The sequence below is a fragment of the Symphalangus syndactylus genome, chromosome 21 (genome assembly GCF_028878055.3).
Source record: "Symphalangus syndactylus isolate Jambi chromosome 21, NHGRI_mSymSyn1-v2.1_pri, whole genome shotgun sequence".
NCBI classification, from domain to species: domain Eukaryota; kingdom Metazoa; phylum Chordata; class Mammalia; order Primates; family Hylobatidae; genus Symphalangus; species Symphalangus syndactylus.
The window spans coordinates 15091616-15114835 of record NC_072443.2 but is presented as its reverse complement, the minus strand read 5'-3'; the positions used below and the strand labels follow the sequence as shown (position 1 = coordinate 15114835).

At 35.9% G+C, this 23220-nt stretch overlaps 1 long non-coding RNA gene across 3 annotated transcripts in view; it reads left to right on the top strand.

Annotated features, from left to right (window-relative positions):
• The window catches only part of LOC134735465 (uncharacterized), a 173499-nt gene that overhangs the window by 116028 nt on the left and 34251 nt on the right, over positions 1-23220 (top strand). For 2 of the 3 annotated variants that reach the window (XR_010118602.1, XR_010118601.1), the window contains exon 4: positions 16141-16252. This is a non-coding gene — a long non-coding RNA (uncharacterized lncRNA). Of the gene's footprint in view, positions 1-15565; positions 15694-16140; positions 16253-23220 lie in introns of all 3 variants that reach the window. The other variant, XR_010118603.1, reaches the window with a different exon arrangement.

Genomic DNA, 23220 nt, shown 5'->3' with positions numbered 1-23220 from the left:
CTAACATATACTGAATGGGAAAAAACTGAAAGCTTTTTCTCTGAGAAATGGAAGAAGACAAGGGAGCCAGCTTTCACCACTCTTATTCAACATAATCCTGGAAGTCCTAATGGGGCTTCCCATTAGGAGAAAGAAAAAAATGGCACCCACATTGGAAAAAAGGAAGTCAAATTGTCTCTCTTTGCAGATGACATAATCATATATATAGAAAAACCTAAAGATGAGAGAATTCCTAGAGTTTATAAACAAATTTAGTAAAGTTGTAGGATATGAAAAATAAACAGAAAAATCAGTAGTGTTTCTATACAACAATAAGAAACTAGCTGAAAAAAAAATCAAGAATTCCATTGGTAATGGCTCCAAAAAAAACTTAAAAATAAATTTAGCCAAAGAGATGAAAGAGCTCTAAAATTAAAACTACAAAATATTGGTGAAAGAATTGGAAGAGGCCACAAAAATATGGAAAGACATCCCATGGATCAAAAGAATTAATATTGTTAAAATAATCACTCTACTCAAAGCAATCTAAAGATTTAGTGCAATCCCAATTAAAAAAATGACATTTTTAACAGAAATGGAAAAAAATTCTAAAATTTTTATGGAATCACAAATAACCTTGAATAGCCAAGGCAATCCTGAGCAAAAGAAACAAAGCTGGAGACATTGTAACATACCTGACTTCAGAATACACTACAAAGCCATGGTAACTGAAACAGCATGTTACTGGTATTAAAAACAAAAACAACAATAACAACAACAACAAAAAAAACAGACATATAGACGAATAGAACAGAATGGAGGAACAAATCCATGTATTCACAGCCAACTGGTTTTTGACAAAGGTGCCAAGAACATGCAATGGGGAAAGAACGATCTTTTCCAAAAATAATACTGGGAAAACTGGATACTCATATGCAGAAGAATAAAATATGATCCTTGTCTTTCACCCTTTACAAAAATCAACTCAAAATTGATTAAAGACTTAAATGAAAGACCCATAACTATATAACTACTAGAGGAAAACATAGAAGAACCACTTCAGGACATTTGTCTAGGCAAAGAATTTTTTGGTAAGACCACAAAAGCATAGGTGGCAAAAGAAAAAATAGACAAATGAGATTGTATCACACTAAAAAGCTTCTGCATAGAAAAGTAAACATTCAACACAGTGAAGAAACAACCCGTAGAATGGGAGAAAAATTGCAAATTGTATCTGACAAGGGACGGATATCCAGAATATGCAAGGAACTCAAGAAACAGCAAAAGACGAATAATCTAATTTAACGGATCTGAATAGCCATTTCTTCAATGTAGATATACAGATGGCCAACAGGTATATGAAAATATGCTCAACATATCTAATCATCAGGGAAATGCACATTAAAACCACAGTGAAGTATCACTTCACCCCACGTAGGAAGGCTATTATTAAAAAGACAAAAAATAACAAATGCTGGCTAGGAGGCAGAGAAAAGGAAGCTCAGAGGGAATGTAAACTAGTGCAGCTACTATGAAGAATAGTATGCAGCATCCTCAAAAAATTATTAATACAAATAGAACTTCCATGTGATTGAGCAATCTCACGACTGAGTATTTATTCAAAGAAAAGGAAATCAGTATTTCAAATAGAAACATCTGCACCTCTGTTTATTGCAGCACTATTTGCAATAGCCAATACACAGAATCAATTTAGGTGCCCAAAAACAGAAGAATGTAGAAAGAAAATGTGTTGTATATATCCAATTGAATACCATTGCGCCATAAAAATGAATGAAATCCTGTCATTTGCAGCAACATGGGTAAAACTGGAGGACATTATATTAAGTGAAATAAGCCAGAAACAGAAAGTTAAACACCACATGTTCTCATTCACATTTTGAAGCCAAAAAGCTCATCTCATAGAAGTAAAAACTAGAACAGAGGAGACTAGAGGCTGGAAAGAGTAGGGGGAAAGGAGGGATGAGGAGGGAGTTATTAAAGGATTTAAAATTACAGCTAGACAGGAGGAATAAATTATTGTGTTCTATACCACAGTGGATGATATTGTTAGCAATAATATACTATATACTTTCATATAGCTAGAAGGAGGATATTGAATGTTCCCAAGATAAAGAAATGATAAATGTTTGAGGTGATGAATAAGCTAATTACACTGATCTGATGATTATATATTATGTGTATTGAAACATCATTACATGCCCTATAAATATATACAATTATTATATGTCTTAAAAAGAAAAGGAGGCCAGGTGCAGTGGCTCACACCTGTAATCACAAAACTTTGGGAGGCCGAAGCGGATCACTTGAGGCCAGGAGTTGGAGACAAGCTTGTCCAGCCTGGACAACATGGTGAAACCCTGTCTCCACTAAAAATGTAAAAATTAGCCAGACGTGGTGGCGGGCGCCTGTAATCCCAGCTACTCAGGAGTCTCAGGTGGAGGGATCGCTTGAACTCTGGCAGGCAGAGGTTGCAGTGAGCTGAGATGGTGCACTGAACTCCAACCTGGGTGACAGAGCGAGACTGTCCCAAAAAAAAAAAAAAAAGAAAAGAAATATTTTTATGCTGTGAGACTTTGATGTGATAGGCAACTCAAACTATAGCAAACAATTCATTATACAGAATTTTCAAACAAGAAACACTACTAGATTGCTCTCAATTACATTATTAAAATTTATTAATTATATTGACTATTTATATAAAAAATTAATTAGGTTTATTTGTATATGACATTCAGTGTAAACAAGGTATACATTTACTATATTCAAGCAAGTATTTAAACTGCTTACTTATTAGTAGATTGAAGAATAGGTGGAATTTGGACCAAAATATTACTTCATTTTATGATTTTATACTTTGACTGTATCATATATAATGTAATATATTACATTACATATATTTATATATAAATGTATTATATATAAATGTGTTATAAATATATTATAAATGATAATATAACTTATAAATGTATTAATTATAAATATAAGTATTAATATTTAAATAATTATAAATATATTGTAAGTTTACATTTATGTGTATAAACATATAAATGTGTATATATGTAACATATAAATGCAAATTCAATATATAAATATAAACTTACATTTCTCAAAATATAAATATTTATATTTATAATCCAAATAAATGGTTTATCTTTGAGAAGACATAACCATGATTATATTTTTTACTCAATATTTCAATTTCTTATTAATGCATTGGCACAGAGCAAATATTTTTAGTTAAGTGAGCTATTGCTGAAAAAATACTTTTTATGTTTAATAAAAGTATGTAGATGTCCTACTTTCTGAATCAATAGCAACGATAAGGAAATCACATGTTTAGATGTTGAAATGTCACTTAGGGTGCTGTCTTATCTATATGAGATTACCAGTTCACTATAACACTTTTAGAGATACCATCATTATCTTAAATATCAGAACAAGTCTACTTTTTAAAATATTATCATTTTCATATGGTGTTGAGACGCTTTGGATGAGGAAAAAGCTATAATGTTCTGACTCCAGAGTCAAAGATTCCAGTGGATTTATAGTCATAGTCATAGAAGAAATGCAAGCATGCATTTATTATTGATAAAAGAAACTAACCAATAAACAAAAGGTTTATTCTATCCCGTTGGTTATTTCACTGAATAATTAGGCAGATAATTAGGCAGACAATGAGTATGATATCATTAATGATACCTTCTTCAATTAGCTACAATTCTTGTGAAGTACAATAAAGGGTTAAGCAAGAAACTAAATGGTTCAGGATGGGCACAGTGGGTCATGCCTGTAATTCCAGCACTTTGGGAGGCCTAGGTGGGTGGATCGCTTGATTCCAGGAATTTGAGACCAGTCTGGGCAACATGATGAAACCCCATCTCTACGAAAAATAAAAAATCTAGCTGGGCATGGTGACAAACACCCTGTGGTCCCAGCTACTTGGGAGGCTGAGGTGGGAGGATTGCTTAAGCCTAGGAGTAGGAGGTTTCAGTGAGGCGAACTGAGACCCCGGAAGGAAGGAAAAGGAAGGAAGGAAGGAAGGGAGATGGTTCAGCTATTGCAATTAAAAATCTTTCTAGAATGGAGCCTCTTTGTCAGGTAGATTCCTTTTAGAAGTGTGTTTCCAGTCTGTAAGCCCTCCCTACTCCTTCCCTAAGTGACGTTACCTTCACTGAGAACTGCTTGCTATCGCAGCAATGTGACCCTGACTGCCTAGGTTGTAATAAATGTCCCTGAGAAACAGAAATAGGGCATAAGTTGGATAAGTTTGCAGAAAATATCCAATATGCTCTTTTTGCAGAAAATACCCAATATGCTTTGTGAAGAGATAGAGAGAAAGCTGAATAGACAATCTTGTAATACTGTGTACTTTGATAAGGGCTTGGTTGACGTGATTGACAATACATTTTCAGTTGCCCTATCGTGTGATTTTTTTTTTCCTCCAGCAGTATTTATCTGATCAGTGCAAACACAGAGAAGACAAATACTTGATCGGGGCTTGAGTTCTGGCTCTACATCTCACTAGATGTGGGCCTCTTGGCTTTAGTGTCCTGTCACTGAGGATGCTACTAGCACTTTATAGGTTTCTGTAAAAATCAAATGAGATATATGTGACCGAATAATACTACACTGAAGAACATTTTAGGAACACTATGGCTAAGTATAATTCAGTTTTAGGAATGCTCTAGCTAGGTGGAACTCAGCTTGAAAGCCACAGATGAAATAATCTAGCAAAACTCTAACCACTTTTTAAATTTGAAATTCTTTATTGATTAATAAAGGATGAAAACTGGTGGTCCATCAGCATTATAGCCTTACAAATCATAGAGAAAACAGTTCAAGAGAAATTATAAAAGATGTTCTATGTACATTTAAATAGATACATTAATCATGAAATTTTACTCTTCTTTGTCTCTTATTTCATTCTCTCGTATATACAAACATACATACACAGAGAGAGACACAGAGAGAGACAAAGAAAGAGAGATGGAGTACATATTATTTATTGTTCCAATATGCTGCCGAATGTTGCCTGCTCTACTAAGTCAAAAACCAAGAGACAGCGTACTATAATTTCCACATAATATCTGTGAGACATTTGATTTCCATGGGCTTGGTAGAAATAGTCATGAAAATTGCACAAGTTGGCATTATTAGCAGGGATGTTACCTGTGGCTGAAGTGACTCTTGTTTTCTAATGTGTATGCCTGTTGTCTACATTGTGTTGTTCCATCCCCGCCTTAAGCCAGGATGCCCATGTCTTAACGAGTGACAGCTTCAGGTCCGCTGTGGTTTGTCAGCTAGTCCTGCTCTTCTCCCAAGTGGAATCTGAGAGACATTCTTTAAAAGAATAGAATCAACAGTGTATTGAAATATTGCTTTGATTTTTTCTGTTTTCTGTTTATTTTCCATATTTATACACATTTTTACACCCTTATAGATTTACTTTCCTGGTAGAGACTTTAAAATAATTTTTTTTTTCTAATTTATGCTTGCAGTGGTATGACACAATACTATTATAACTATTCTATGGTATCCCACATTTTAATCATTATTATTGTCGTAACTGTTAATGTTGAACAAACATTATCACAAATATTAATGTTGAACTAAATGCCTGCCCCCTTGTTTGCCATTCATTTCTTTCTCTTAGTCTTGGTGACTTAGTTTCAAATAATCCACTGTGTCACTGATCTGGATTTATCTTAAAATGCAGATGCTTGTATGACTCCTCAGTGAAGCATCTCTAGAAGCTTCTCCAAGCATCTCTGTCTTACTGTGTTCTGGAATTTTGGACTCTGTTCTTGCTAGGCTCACAGTAGGACTTAGCCTTCTTTACTAAGGCAACAGGAGTCACCTCCTGAGTACTTCATTATGTAAACCAAAGATAAAATTTGAGGGCCCGCCAACCATTTCAATAAACTCCCTCGTCTTGGCCAGGGCACTTCAAATGTAACCTAAAAGACTGGTTCAGGCCATGGTGGGAAGTGGGGGTAGGACATGTCTCATTATGTCCTCTTCCTTTGGGAATTCAGGAAAAGCTGACCAGCGTTTAACAGCAACACAGACCTTAAGTCTGATAAGAAACAAGTACAATCTATTCTCTCTGAAGCCTGCTACTTGAAGGCTTCATTTGCATGATAAAATTTTGGTTTCCACAACCTCTTATCAAAACCAAGACATTCCTTTCCATTGATAATAACTTTCAACCAATTACCTATCAGTAAATGTTTAAATCTACCTATAACCTGGAAGCCCCAACATGAAGTTGTTCTACATTTCTGGACCAAGCCAATGTATATCTTAAGTGCATTTGATTGATGTCTCAGATCTCTCTAAAATGTATAAAACCGAGCTGTGCCTTGACTCTCTTGAGTATTTATTCTCAGCTTCTCCAGAGGATCACATTGTGGGCCATGGCCACTCATGTTTGGCTCAGAATAAATCTCTTTCAATATTTTATAGAGTATGGCTCTTTTTGTCAACAATTAGAACTTTCAAAGAGTATTTTAAAATGAAAATCTTCTTGGGGAGAAAGAAACAAATGTACCTGGAAACACAAATTATTTGTGTATTTTTAGATACAAAGATATACATTAGTAATTATGCATACTGTGTTATATTTCCACAAATGTGTGCATTTTAACAGTAGAGAATAAACTGTTCTCCAGCTCTATTGAACAGATATCAGAGATGAAATAGAGGCATGGATCAGAAATTTTTAGTGGGGCTACTGGTTTGAAATAATATATATAGTATTAATTCACATTTAGATCAAGATTAATACTTGTGATGATGAAAAATATCTTTAGACCTTTCCAAATATCTCCTGGGAGCAAAAAAAAAGAAAATCACACAATCAAACCCTGTTGAGAACTACTATCCTAAAGTTAGGTTAATAAATTTTTGTGACCTAAGATAAAATTTACAGTGAGATCATGTCATACAAATTCAAAAGTGTGTCTCTATTAACTCAGATCACAGAGGATTTGATGTCTTCCAGAAAATGATTAGAGGATTCTAGGGATGACAAAGACATGAATATTGATAAAATTGTTTTATAAAATATTAGTGAAAAGTAATACTTTACTATAGTATTTGAGGGACATGTACTCTTAAATATGTGAGGCAACTAAATTGATAAATTATTTATCAGAGGCAGACATTTGACTCTTTTATTGATAGCACTACATTTGGAGACTATTTTTATTAAGAAAATAAATCAATTCATATTTTGATTTTCCCTTTATGTAACAATGTAGTAGTTTTCTCCTGCCTGAAAGCGATAGGATTTAAGCATTGAGAGTGCAGCATTGCCAGTCCATTTGTGTTGCTGTAAAGGAATACCCGAGGCTTGGTAATTTACAAAGAAAAGGGGATTTGGCTCACAGTTCTGCAGACTGTACAAGAAGCATGGTACCAGCATCAGCTTTTGGCATGGGCCTCTGAGTAGTTCCATTCATGGTGCAAGGTGCTAGGGAGCCCGTGTGTACAGATCACATGGCAAGAGAGAAAGCAAGAGAGGGAGAAGGTGTCAGGCTCCTTTTAACAGCCACCTCTTGCAGGAACTGCTAGACTGAGAACACACTCATTACCATGAGGAGGGCACCAAGCCATTTATGAAGGATCTGCCGCCATGATCCAGACACCTCCCACTACGCTCCACTTCCAACACTGGGGATCCAATTTCAACATGAAGTTTGAAGAGTCAGATATCTAAACTATAATAGTTAGTAAAGCACTAGTAAGGCACTAGCCACATGTGACAGTGAACCAAGTCCAAATTCAGATATTCTGTAAATGTAACGTGCACACTGGATTTTAAAGAATTAGTATGAATAAAAATCATCTTATTTACATGAGTTAATTTTATAAATTTTGAAATTATAATATTTTGGATTTAAATCAAGTATATTATTAAAATCAATTTTGCCTGTTTCTTTTTACTTTTTTAAATATGTCTACTGGAAAATTTAGAATCACACCTGTGGTTCACATTATATTTCTATTGGACATTGCTGACTTAAAGCATGGTCATACAAGTGTTTGCAGATATAGGTCATTTAATAAAGATCTAGACATTTCATTTTTTATTGATTAAAAAATACATTATAAGTTTATGTCAGATGCTGTAACATAGATGAAACTTGAGGAAGCTGAGTGAAATACACCAGTCACAAAAGCAGAAATAACATACGATTCTACTTATATGAAATATCTAGACTAGTCAAAATTATAGAAACAGAGAGTAGATTGGTGGTTTCCAGGGACCAGGGTGGGGAAATTGGGGAGTTGTTCAATTGGTATAGAGCTTCAGTTTTGGAAGATGAAAATGTTCTAGTTCTGTAGTCACAACAGGTAACTACAATTAACACTGTTGAATTGTACACTTAAAAATTGCCAAAAGAGTACATTTTATATTGTATTTTTATGAAAATGTAAAAATTAAATAAATACATAAAAAGAATGTGAAGACCAAATAAAGGTTATTTTTCTCATTTTCAAGAAGTAAATCAGATTACCTAGGGTCTTCTTTGATTATCTAGAGTCTTCTTTATACCTTTGTGTTAGTTATTTAACAGTACTATCGTAGGGGCAGGCAGATACTTAGGACCCTTTGACTTCATAGTAATAGCAGCTAATACGCACTGAGCACTAGACAGTGTGCTAAGTACTGAATATATACACTAAGATAATCCTCACAACCACCATATGAATTGATGAGGAAACTAAGCTTTAAAGATGGTGATATTTATAAGATATAGTGTTTCCTGTTCATGTGTTTGAGCTACCATGGTAATAAATTATTCTGGCTTAAAATCCCAAATGCAATACAATTCAGGGTTGGTTGAGCCACAAAGGTTGGACATCTGCGGCCTAGAGATGGCAACAGAATATAAAAAATCCTGGTATCCACATAACTGGCATTAGGACAGAGGGACAATTTGAAACAAGTTGCCACAGAATTCTCAGGGAAGACTCATAAATCTGCAGTAGGCCTTCAAGTCTTTCCCTCTTTATTTACAATTTTGGCATATGATTTGAAGGAGTTTGAAGAATTTCATAATATTTCTATAATTAAACTGCTTCTATTTCCATCTACTTAAGTAAATAAAAATTTAAGTATAAATATCAAATATTTTTATTAGTAAAAAGGATTTATTTTATTTAAAAATAAAAATAAGAGAGAATTTACACAGAAACTTGACTCATTTAAGAAGTATTTCCCCATCCACAGATAAATGATCATTAATTAAGGGGAAAAAGACCTACTGATATCATTAATACTTACATTTTCAATAACGTGTATATTTTATAGACGTCACAATTCATTATATATTCATGTTGTTTTGTATATTTTATACTAGTAACAATTATGATACTAACTGAATCCTGGAGAAATTTTTTTAATGCTTAGAGTTTTATGAGCACAGAAGAAAAACGTATTTCTAATTTACATATATTTTTGTTGAATAGATATACATAATAGTGACAATAAAGGATGGTCAAGCATCAAAATATATAACAGTAAGATTCTGTAATTCTCTGAGGAAGAAGAAGTAATACTAAAATGTCTCATCATCAGAGAAAACTTGCTTTAATGAATGAAGAAACAGGTAAAATTAGTAATGTTAGATTACTTCGAGATATACTTCAAAGTGATGTAATGATTGGATGTTAAAATTATATATTTATTATGATTAAAGGTTTAAAGTGAAGAGAATAAATTTTAGCAACTTTGTAATATTTGAAAATATACAGATGTTTTTCAAAATTCCGGACGAAAATTTGTTTGGTATATGAACAAAACCAACTTTTTAAAAAGAACACAGCTACAGATAGTAGAGAGCCATCAAGGAATCTCAGTACAGAGGAAGGTGTTGTCATGGTCCTTATGAGCTTCAGGAGATCCATGCAATTGTGTGGGAGATGAGAGAGGTGAAGTTAGATGAGGAGAAACAGTCTGGAACAAGATCCAAGGGCAATGACAATAACCTAGGAAGGTATAATGGAAGAATAAATAATGATGGCAGCATGAGAATGGCAAGCATATTAGTGGGTTTGACACTGTAAATGGCTGATGCAAGCCAAGGTGATTCCATGATTTGGGACTCCATGAATGGAGGTTTCATTTTTTAAAGGATGGAATGAAAGACTGAGATATGTTAAAAGGAATTGAATGGTTTTGGACATGTGTTAACAGTACACCCTGGTGAGGATATCCAGTAAATAAACATTGGAACCTACAATAAATACCATTCACATTTTCCACAAGTCTTTCTTTTAACAATCATTGGTTCTAGTATTCTAATTTATACACCTTTTTAGTATTAATTTGTCAGAAGAAGAAATCAACTGACATTTTGGTCACTATTTATTTATTTATTTGTTTGTTTATTTTTATTTCATTTTTTTTTTTTTTTTTTTTTGAGACAGGGTCTCACTCTGCTGCCCAGGCTAGAGTGCAGTGGTGCAATCATGGCTCACCACAGCCTTAACCTTCCCAGGCTGAGGTGATCCTCCTACATCAGCCTCCTGAGTAGCTGGGATGACAGGTGTGCACCACCACATGCTGCTAATATTTGTATTGTTGGTAGCGATGAGGTCTCACCATCATCCTCAGATTGGTCTCAAACTCCTGAGTTCAAGTGATTTTTCTGTCTCAGCTTCCCAAAGTGCTGGGATTACAGGTATGAGCCACCACACCTGGCTTGTCGCTTCTTATTTAATATATTTTTGAAGTATGACAATTTTCAAAACTGTGTATAAGAAATTGAATATAAGCACCCTTCCTGCCAATCTATTTCAAAAGACATCATCAATGATGTTTCACAGGGATTACTAAAAAAGTTGGCATAAACTCTTCAGTCCAGTAATATTTTTATGTATATGCAATATGTGTAAAGTCAAGCACAAAAATCATTATTACATTTTGAAAGATCTGTGACTTTCGTCTAAAAACCATTTATTTTGTCCAAAAACCATATATAGGTTTTGTGTAAAAAAGTAAAATGAATTATTAGCAATAAACACTTTAAATATAGCACTTAGATGAACTCCTGAATTTTGCTTAAGGCCTAGTTTCAGAAGTATTAAATGGACCCCTGAGCCTTACGAGAAGTTATTTCATTCCCAGGAAGTTTCACAAACATCAATTGATTAAAATAAAAAAAAGTTGTCCTTTTCCAGTGAAACATTCAAATCCAGTATGCTTTCTATAATAAATGCAATTTTAAGGTGGAAAATTAGTTACCCCTGCCACATCAACCTTTACAATCAAATTAAAACTAATAACCATAATTTCTTATTGAAATAGTTATAATTCCTATTTGCTGAAGTTCTGGAAATTAATGTCTTTGCATGGAGCACCAACAAAATACATGTTATACAAATAAAATTCATGCTCTTCATGAAAATATAATTGAGTCATCTTCTGAATTTATTACTATAATTTATGTACTCTCTTTTAGAACATGAATTATAATTTGAAATAGCTTAAGAATCCTAGATCAATAGACATAATATCCTGAATATTGTAACTGTAAAATTCTGAAAGGAATGCATATAAACAAATAAGTGTGTCATTGATTGGAAAATCACGAAATATAAAAATCTTCCTCATAAAAAGAGATATCCCATTAGTCACTAATTAAAATCTAGCCTTTCTGCTATTGCAGCTAATGAGCGCAGACATAAAAAGAACACACCTTATAAGGTTTATACACCAAAGACATGGTTTTCAGGCAAAAGATAAAATTCAAGTAAAAAAAAATGAATCTTACTGCCAATTACACGTATAAAATGGTATTTGTTAAATGCTAATGCTTTTAAACTAAGGCTTTAGAAAACAGAGTTGAGTGCAATTTAAGAAACAAAATTAACCCCAGAAGGTCTGGAAGCTCAAAATTCTAGGAAATCTTTACTTTGTGCTGATTTCTTTGTTCATGCTTTGAGAAAAATGGAAAGTATGTTGTGAATTACATAATGTTGCATACAAGTTCAGATTTAACTCAGACTCTGTCCTGACATTCCTCATTCCAGCCAGATTAACCAATTGCCAGCTCTGTAAAGTAGTGTGACTTGTGTCAATTTACAGATTTTGGGTTGACTGTGCCATGAAATTGGCCCACTATCCAGTAGAAAATATACAAAATCCTCCTGAGTGAGACAGATATTTGGCTTAGTTGCAGGGTAATTTCCTTCCTTGTTTCTCACATATACTGCCTGGGCTGTTTCTCTGAATTCTTCTCAATTACTGTTTTCCAGATTACAAAATTAGATTGTAGATTTCCTTTGTTGCAGACTATGCTATTGGCCCGCCCAATACCCGTTTTTCCCTCTTCCCTTCTTTTGTACTAATGTTTTTCGTTTTTCCCCAAAGCAGCACTGAGTCCAGCTAAAATATTCTCTCTCCAAGCCTCCCTTGAAGCTAGGGTATCTACTAGTAAACTTCTAGTCAGTAAAATGTAATTGGATTTCTTTCAGGAAGGCCTAAGGCTTTTTACTTTTTCTTTCTGAGAGAGAGTCCTTTGGCTTTTTGCTTTTGGCTGTTAGCTCTTAGAACCTGTGTTCTTTTTCCCTGTCCAAAATGTTAATGTAATGCCTGGAGGTATAAGAGACAGCTTGCAGTCATAAGGATTAGAGCCAAGTGTAAACAACAGGGAAGGCAGATAGAACCATTCTGGGTCCTTGGGAAACCTTGAACAGTCACACAAGTTCTGAACTGCCTACTGCAGAGTCTTTCTTATGTGAGGAAAATCGCCCCGACTGGTTTGTGCTTCCACATTGTTTTCTGTTATATAGATAATGCAGTCCCTAACTGACACACAATTTACTGTGGTAATTTCCATTTGCCTGTAATGCAACATCTGTTGCCACATGTGAAGCACCCATCACCACATGTTTTCCAGTTAGCTGAATTTACACACATTTAGTGCCTCTCCTTCAAGCACCAGAAGCTGGGCCAGCTTCCCTAATAGTTGTCCCATACAAGTGGCCAGGGCGAGGTTTCTAGTTCACAGTCTACTCCATTTAAGCCATGACTATTACATCCTGAAACACATGAGCCCCTAAGTCACTTGGTCATCTTTTTTACTGTAATTTAGAATGAAAATTTTATTTAAAACTCTTTTTATTTGACTCTGTTCTAGTTGTAGAGGAGCAGTTCTCAAATGGGGGTGACAAGGGTTATTGCTAAATAACCAGCAGTGCCCAGGAAGGAAGGAAGCCTCCCACAGCAAAACAATGATCCAGCACAAATTGGCAGTAGTGCCAAGGTTGAGAAAGTCTGATAGGGAGCAATGATTTTAACCCTGGCTGTGCTTTAGAATAAAATGAATTTTTAAACAGTCTTTACTACTGGGATTCATTCCGCATTGATTTTGATTTAAGTGTTCTGGAATGTAGTCCACACACATTTGCAAGCACCCCAGTTGATTTAAAATACAGCCAAACTCGAGAACCTCTGAGATGAGCATCACCCTTCATTCTGGAAAGCAGGCCAAGTCAGAGAGTTGGCCAGGGGTGGGGAAAAGAGAGGCTAAGTTCACAGAGAAGTGGGCTGAGAACAGGACTCACAGAGAAGGCTCTCTGTGACAGAATTCATCCCAAGGTGAAAAGCAAAGAGGGTCAGGAAAGGTTGTTCAGGAAATCAAGAGGTGTGTTAGGAAAAGTTCAAGATCGAGAATGAATAACTTGAAGGTGTCAGAGCCCCTATTTAGATTATTAAAATGTATGTCTGCTTATATACCTATATTTGTGGCTTTACAGCTATACCTATAACTATCTAGTTGTCATTTATCCTGTTTTTAAGAGTGATACAGATGAAGAAATGAAAGCGATTATATGCCAGGGCAAAATCTGTGCTAACCTCTTTTGTTATTAAAAATACTTAATATCATTGTATTAAAATTAATAATTATATTTAAAAGTCAAAATAAGAATATAACGTTAAAATTTTGAAAAGCAAAAAGTGATAAATTTCAAATCACATCAAATACCAGCTTTAGAAACAATGTGAGTTGTTTTAGTCTTTGCTTGTTTGTTTTTGTTTTCACTCTTAGAGGTAACCAGAGTTTAACGACACTAAACCGGAACCAAGTTATCGTCTCTGATTCCACTTTTCCATCCTGGCTTTAAACAATTCTGCCACAAAAACCCCAATAGCTGAAATTTCAGACTGAAATGGTTATGATTGTTTCTACCAGCTTGTAACTACTAGCTTGTCTTCATTTCACAAAAATATCTGAGCTCAATGTCATTATATTTATCAAATATTACACCTAATTATCAAATATGGCAACTAATTCAAATATAAAATCATTACCGATGAATCCACGCTCTGAGTTTCTCTGTTCTCAAGGACTTCTTTTATTTTCAAATTCATAAGAAGATGTGGTGATTGTTTTACTGGAGTGTTATATGTGGCTAAACTCATCTTAATTTTGCAGCATCTACAGCCTGTATTACATCTTTGACTTCTGTTTAGTTTCATAATTCATTTGAAATATGGTTATGAAATGAAAATATGTGCCTGTAATATTCCAATGCCAATTAAGTAATAGCCAGCTTCTTCTCTCGAGGATGTTTTTCATCAACGATTGATACATAGATCTCTGACAGTAAAATGATTAAGTCTAACACTTCATTTTTCATTCTAAGAGGTGATTCGTCAACCATCATTGAAGTCTTGATTGCCACTGAAAGTGAGCCACTTGATCATATTCATTGTATTGAGACTCAGAAAATGACACCCCAAAGTAAAGCCCTAAGAAGCAAAGTCTCTCATTGACCTTCTGCCATTCCATCTTGCCTCTCATTCTCCCCAGAGACAAGCCATACAAACTAAAATCCCTCATCCCCAAGGCAGGTTAGAGAAAGAAGAAACCGTTTTCTCCAAAGCCAGCAATAAAGCCAAAAAATATTACCCTATCATCCCCCACTGCTTCTTTGTATAATAGCTCGGGATAAATCAATTGAAATCCTCATTCCAGGGAGAACTTATCCCATACTTGGGAGGAAAAAATGCTGCACAGAGAAACCAATAAAAATCTAAACAGACAGATCTTGCTAAATTTTCCCACTCAGTGTCTTAGCAGATCATACTCTTTTTCCAGTAATAGTTCCACACAGCTGTTGTATTAGTCCATTTTCATGCTGCTGAAAATTTACAATAAAAAAGAGATTTAATAGACTCATAGTTCCATGTGGCTGGGGAGGCCTCACAATCATGGTGGAAGGCAAAAGGCATGTCTTATATGGCAGCGGGAAAGAGAGAAAGAGAACCAAGTGAAAAGGGTTTCCCCTTCTAAAACCATAAGATCTCATGAGACGTACTCACCACCATGAGAACAATATGGGGGAAACTGCCCCCATGATTCAGTTGTCTCCCACCAGGTCCTTCTCACAACACATGAGAATTATGCAGCTACAATTCAAGGTAAGACTTGGGTGGGGACACAGCCAATCCACATCAACTGTCCATACTTCATTGAACCTAAGCATAAAAATACAGTTGACTCCTGAACAACACGGATTAACACTTTGTGGATCTACTTATATGCAGATTTTCTTCTGTCCCTGCTACCCTTGAGACAGCAAGAACAACCCTTATTCTTCCTCCTCCTCCTCTGCCTACTCAACATGAAGACGAGTATAAAGACCTTTTCGATGTCTGCTTTCATTTAATGAATAGTAAATATTTTTTTTCTTCCTTATGATTTTCTTAACATTTCTTTTCTCTAACTCACTTTGTTGTAAAAATACACTGTATAATAAAGATAATATCTAAACATGTATTAATTGACTGTTTATGTTATCTGTAAGGCTTCTGGTATGTAGTAGGCTATTGCTACTTAAGTTTTGAGAGAGTCAAAAGTTTTATGCAGCTTTTAATTTCATGGGAGGTTAACTCCCATAACTCTTGAATTACTTGACAGTTAACTCTACGTAGTGTTCCCTGTATCTTTGAGTTTTTATGTTGAAGCCTCCCATGTCATGTAAAACTATGATCAAATAAATTTGTTATGCTTTTCTCTTGTTAACTTATCTTTGTTATAAGACATCCCCTATAGGGATGTTGGCTGTGACCTTTATGATCAGGAAGAAAGGACACCTTTCCTCCCCTTGTTTCCTGTACAGCTCCTCATCACCACTACAGTTCTGGCGATGAGTATGGGAAGGCTGACACCTGACTCATTCCAAAGCCTACATATGAGATCCTGGGACAACTGACAAAAGCCAGCAAAAAAAGGTAAGAATTTTTACGAAGGCCAATTCTCCCAGATCTCTTCCCATGGTACCTGCTCAGGAATGGAAGGTAAAATTTCTTTTTATCTTTTCCTTTCAAAGTTCAGGTGAGCAGGAAAAAGTCATTTGTTTGGATTGTGAGTCTTATGTAAATTTGGTTTGGGGATACCATTTGCTGTTGATCCTTTTCCTTCCACAGATGGCTATTGTTTTCCTGTTTGTCTCATTTTGTGTTCTGAGAACGCGGCTTGGCTTGCTGCCTGTAGGCACGTACAGGTTGTCAGGTCTGTGAGTGCAGGCAGCCAACTGAAAGGATGGGGTCCCCCATAAAAAGAATATAGCCAGACACAAATGCAAGTCGAATGTCATTTGTGGCTGGCATACCAACTGTTGCCAGCTCTCAAGGATAACTATTGTTTACTGAAGACTCTTCTTTTTTGTGTTTTTCTTTTAGCTGTCTTTGGGGATGGCTCTGGATCTTGTGAGAACTGTTTATTTGCATCTCTTTGGAGGCACTTTGTGTGTCTTTAAGTCATAAAGGGCTTCTTGACTTTGGTTCTGAGTCACTTGATAGATACTTCTGTTTTAAAAGAAAAATAAAATAAAATGAAAAGAAGAATATTACTGTTTGTTTCTGAGGAAATCTGATAAAAGATTTGAGAGGGATTTTTTTTAAAGAGCTCTATGGTGAGAAGTTGGCTTAATTAAAAGCTGAAATTAAGGCTATAATGTTTATAATTTCAATAGTTTTGGGGGTGCCGATGTTTTTTGGTTATATGGATGAGTTCTTTAGAGGTGAATTCTAAGATTTTAGTGCACCCATCACCTGAGCAGAGTACACTAAACCAAATATGTAGCTTTTTATCCCTCAGCCCCCTCCCAATCTTCCCCACTCTGCTGAGTCCTCAAAGTCCATTATATCACTCTATGTCTATGCATCCTCATAGCTTAGCTCCCATTTATAAGTGAGAACATATGGTTTTGGTTTTCCATTTCTGAGTTACTTCACTAAGAATAATGGCCTCCAGCTCCGTCCAAGTTGCTGCAAAAGGTACTTTTTTTTCTTTTTTACGGCTGGGTAGCATTCCATGGTGTATATATGCCATATTTTCTTTCTCCATTCAGTCAATGGGCACTTAAGTTGGTTCCATATCTTTGCAATTGTGAATTGTGTTGCTATAAACATGCATGTGAATGTGTCTTTTTCATATAATGACTTCTTTTCCTCTGGGTAAATACCCAGTAGTGGGATCAAATGCTAGATCTAGTTTTTGTTCTTTAAGGAAGGTCCATACTGTTTTCCATAGTGGTTGTACTAATTTACATTCCCACCAGCAGTGTAAAAGTGTTGCCTTTTCACCACATCCATGTAAGACTATAATTTTTGTAGGGCCTCTGATCCCTTTACTGGGATCCATGCAAACATCAGAGTTCTGCCTCCCCTACAGAGAGAGTTAAAGTTAACTCCTTGCAACTCTGAGACCCTTGAGGAACACAGAAAAGGTGCCACTGACCCCCCTTTTGGGGTCCCCTGTCTTCCTCATGGAAGAGTTGTGGGTGATTTCTCTCAAGTCTAAAGCTCTGCTTTCTTTCACATTGAGCTCCCTGATCACTTTGGCTTTCAAGGGTACCAAGGCTTTATATTTTGAGAGGACACTTGGCCTTTGGGTATATGATAATTAATGAGTCACTGGCAAGGGTGTCAATGAGTTGCAATGAATGGTCATTACTTCAGGGGGTGAACTCTGGCCTTTTATCTTCTTTGTTTCTTTGCATAGAAACAAAGAATTTGAGAAAAGCCTCAGGTTTATGACTGAGCCAAACAGAAACTGACAGTAAGTGGAAATTTGGTACAAGAAAAATAATTGGCTAAGTTAATCAAGGGGATCTCAGGGCCAAAGCCACAACTTGACAATGGACATGTTTTAGGCATTTAGAGGCTGTTAGAGTGCTCCCAGGGTGGGTGGGCTAGTCACAAAGTGAGCTAGATGGAGTTGGATGGCCCACCAGCCTCAGAGGGGATATCCCTGCAGTGAGGTACACTGTGAAAGAAACCACTGCCCAGCACAGCCACTTGGTCTTTCCCTCCTGGGCTTTTGTCTCAGCTCTGAAAGAACTGGGATTCAACATAAAAACTGAATCCTTGATTTCTGGAGATCTAGATGCTCTGCCTTCTGGCTGCACCTGCCTTTTATATGTATGATTATTAGGCCTCTAGAAACTATAAATGCTTTGTGGGTCCTTTTCATTAGAGCCAATAAATTCAGTAATCCAGTTAAGAAATAAAAGCTAAATTAAAAAGCCACCTCCATACCTCAATTTGTCTCCAAAATATGACTTTCTGTCATTCAGCTGGTTATTTTGAACAGACTTATACATTTTTTCCTAGGCTCACTTGTATGTTTTCTTGTAAAATCTTATAATAAATTTCTATAATTTTATATTGCCTGGCTATCCATCATTGAAACTTCCTCCCTGTCTAATCTAATTGACATACCTAAATCTGATCTGTCTCCTCATCAGGGTTCTCCTAGAGAGTGACTATCTTGATAAACCTGTCAGGACAGAGCCAGAGTTTATAGCCACTTTCTAGAGAAAAACCTCAAGAACAATTAAAAAAAAAAAATCCAGTTTTAGCAGAAATGAATATTTTGTCTACCCATATGGACTTTGAAAACATTCAGACCTAAAACTTAGTTCACAGCCTCCATAAAATTTCTGGAGGTTCTTAATATCTGATAATAGGCAATAAGCCCTAAGCTTTTTCTGAGAAAAAAAAATACATAAAATAACATAAAAACTAATTCAAATGTCTTTTAGTTTATGTGATCTGAGATAATCTTTGATAAATGAAATTTGTTTTAAAATTGTTGGTAAAATAAAAATAGAAATGACTTCAGAATTATCTGCGTATATTTTTGCCTGGGTTTGCTCGTTAGACAGGTTTGTGCTATCTCACCTTGAGTAAAACACAAAAGCAACCACAAAAACAAAAAAAGAAGGGAGAGGAAAAACATATTATTTGGAAAACTGAGTCACCTTTTTATCAATGATGAAGTGTTTTTTTTATATTTATATTTTTATTTTTTAATTATACTTTAAGTTCTAGGGTACATGTGCACAACATGCAGGCTTGTTACATGGGTATACATGTGCCATGCTGGCCCGCTGTACCCATCAACCCATCATTTACATTAAGTATTTCTCCCAATACTATTCCTCCCCCAACCCCCCACCCCACCAACAGGCCCCGGTGTGTGATGTTCCCCACCCTGTGTCCAAGTGTTCCCATTGTTCAATTCCCACCTATGAGTGAGAACATGCGGTGTTTGGTTTTCTGTCCTTGTGATAGTTTGCTCAGAATGATGGTTTCCAGCTCCGTCCATGTCCTTGCAAAGGACATGAACTCTCCATTTTTTATGGCCCCATAGTATTCCATGGTGTATATGTGCCACATTTTCTTGATCCAGTCAAGAATGGATCATGGACATTTGGGTTGATTCCAAGTCTTTGCTATTGTGAATAGTGCCACAATAAACATGTGTGCATGTGTCTTTATAGCAGCATGATTTATAATCCTTTGGGTATATACCCAGTAATGGGATCGCTGAGTCAAATGGTATTTCTAGCTCTAGATCTTTGCTTCCAGCTTTGTTTTTTGCTTAGGATTGACTTGGAAATGGGGGCTCTTTTTTGGTTCCATATGAACTTTAAAGTAGCTTTTTCCAATTCTATGAAGAAAGTCATTGGTAGCTTGATGGGGATTGCATTGAATCTATAAATTACCTTGGGCAGTATGGCCATTTTCACGATATTGATTCTTCCTATCCATGAGCATGGAATGTTCTTCCATTTGTTTGTGTCCACTTTTATTTCGTTGAGCAGTGGTTTGTAGTTCTCCTTGAAGAGGTCCTTCACATCCCTTGTAAGTCGGATTCCTAGGTATTTTACTCTCTTTGTAGCAATTGTGAACGGGAGTTCACTCATGATTTGACTCTCTGTCTGTTTATGGTGTATAGGAATGCTTGTGATATTTGCACATTGATTTTGTATCCTGAGACTTTGCTGAAGTTGCTTATCAGTTTAAGGAGATTTTGGGCTGAGATGATGGGGGTTTCTAAATATACAGTCATGTCATCTGCAAACAGGGACAGTTTGACTTCCTCTTTTCCTAATTGAATACCCTTTATTTCTTTCTCCTGCCTGATTGCCCTGGCCAGAACTTCCAACACTATGTTGAATAGGAGTGGTGAGAGAGGGCATCCCTGTCTTGTGCCAGTTTTCAAAGGGAATGCTTCCAGTTTTTGCCCATTCAGTATGATATTGGCTGTGGGTTTGTCATAGATAGCTCTTATTATTTTGAGATACGTTTCATCAATACCTAGTTTATCAAGAGTTTTTAGCATGAAGCGCTGTTGAATTTTGTCAAAAGCTTTTTCTGTATCTACTGAGATAATCATGTGGTTTTTGTCTATGGTCCTGTTCTGTTTATGTGATGGATTACATTTATTAATTTGCATGTGTTGAACCAGACTTGCATCCCAGGGATGAAGCCAACCTGATCGTGACGGATAAGCTTTTTGATGTGCTGCTGGATTTGGTTTGCCAGTATTTTATAGAGGATTTTTGCATTGATGTTCATCAGGGATATTGGTCTAAAATTCTCCTTTCTTGTGTCTCTGTCAGGCTTTGGTATCAGGATGATGCTGGCCTCATAAAATGAGTTAGGGAGGTTTCCCTCTTTTTCTGTTGATTGGAATAGTATCAAAATGAATGGTACCATCTCCTCTTTGTACCTCTGGTAGAATTCGGCTGTGAATCCCTCTGGTCCTGGACTTTTTTTGTTGGTAGGCTATTAATTATTGCCTCAATTTCAGAGCCTGTTATTGGTCTATTCACAGATTCAATTTCTTCCTGGTTTAGTCTTGGGAGGGTGTATGTGTCCAGGAATTTATCCATTTCTTCTAGATTTTCTAGTTTATTTGCATAGAGGTGTTTATAGTATTCTCTGATGGTAGTTTGTATTTCTGTGGGATCAGTGGTGATATCCCCTTTATCATTTTTTATTGCATCTATTTGATTCTTCTCCCTTTTCTTCTTTATTAGTCTTGCTAGCGGTCTATCAATTTTGTTGATCTTTTCAAAAAACCAGCTCCTGGATTCATTGATTTTTTGAGGGTTTTTATGTCTCTATTTCCTTCAGTTCTGTTCTGATCTTAGTTATTTCTTGCCTTCTGCTGGCTTTTGAATGTGTTTGCTCTTGCTTCTCTAATTCTTTTAATTGTGATATTAGGGTGTCAATTTTAGATCTTTCCTGCTTTCTCTTGTGGGCATTTAGTGCTATAAATTTCCCTCTACACACTGTTTTAAATGTGTCCCAGAGATTCTGGTATGTTGTGTCTTTGTTCTCATTGGTTTCAAAGAACATCTTTATTTCTGCCTTCATTTCGTTATGTACCCAGTAGTCACTCAGGAGCAGGTTGTTCAGTTTCAATGTAGTTGTATGGTTTTCAGTGAGTTTCTTAATCCTGACTTCTAATTTGATTGCATTGTGGTCTGAGGGACAGTTTGTTGTGATTTCTGTTCTTTTACATTTGCTGAGGAGTGCTTTACTTCCAATTACATGGTCAATTTTGGAATAAGTGCGATGTGGTGCTGAGAAGAAGATACATTCTGTTGATTTGGGATGGAGAGTTCTGTAGATGTCTGTTAGGTCTTCTTGGTGCAGAGCTGAGTTCAAGTCCTGGATATACTTGTTAACTTTTTGTCTCGTTGATCTGTCTAATATTTACAGAGGGGTGTCAAAGTCTCTCCATTATTATCGTGTGGGAGTCTAAGTCTCTTTGTAGGTCTCTAAGGACTTGCTTTATGAATCTGGGTGCTCGTATATTGGGTGCATATATATTTAGGATAGTTAGCTCTTCTTATTGAATTGATCCCTTTACCATTATATAATGGCCTTCTTTGTCTCTTTTGATCTTTGTTGGTTTAAAATCTGTTTTATCAGAGACTAGGATTGCAACCCCTGCTTTTTTTTTTTTTTGCTTTCCATTTGCTTGGTAGATCTTCCTCCATCTTTTTATTTTGATCTTATGTGTGTCTCTGCACTATGAGACGGGTCTCCTGAAAACAGCACACTGATGGGTCTTGACTCTATCCAATTTGCCAGTCTGTGTCTTTTAATTGGGTCATTTAGCCCATTTACATTTAAGATTAATATTGTTATGCGTGAATTTGATTTTGTCATTATAATGTTAGCTGGTTATTTTGCCCATTAGTTGATGCAGTTTCCTGCTAGCATCGATGGTCTCTACAATTTGGATGTTTTTGCAGTGGCTGGTACTGGTTGTTCCTTTCCATGTTTAGTGCTTCCTTCAGGAGCTCTGGTAAGGGAGGCCTGGTGGTGACAAAATCTCTCAGCATTTGCTTGTCTGTAAAGGATTGTATTTCTCCTTCAATTATGAGGCTTAGTTTGTCTGGATATGAAATTCTGTGTTGGAAATTCTTTTCTTTAAGAATGTTGAATATTGGCTCCCACTCTCTTCTGGCTTGCAGGGTTTCTACTGAGAGATCCGCTATTAGTCTGATGGGCTTCCCTTTGTGGGTAACCCGACATTTCTCTCTGGCTGCCTTCAACATTTTTTTCTTCATTTCATCCTTGGTGAATCTGACAATTATATGTCTTGGTGTTGCTCTTCTCGAGGAGTATCTTTTTGGTGTTCTTGTATTTCCTGAATTTGAATGTTGGCCTGCCTTGCTAGGTTGGGGAAGTTCTCCTGGATAATATCTTGAAGAGTGTTTTCCAACTTGATTCCATTCTCCCTGTCACTTTCAAGTACACCAATCAAATGTAGATTTGGTCTTTTCACATTGTCCCATATTTCTTGGAGGCTTTGTTCGTTTCTTTTTACTCTTTTTTCTCTAAACTTATCTTCTCACTTTATTTCGTTAATTTGATCTTCAACCACTGAT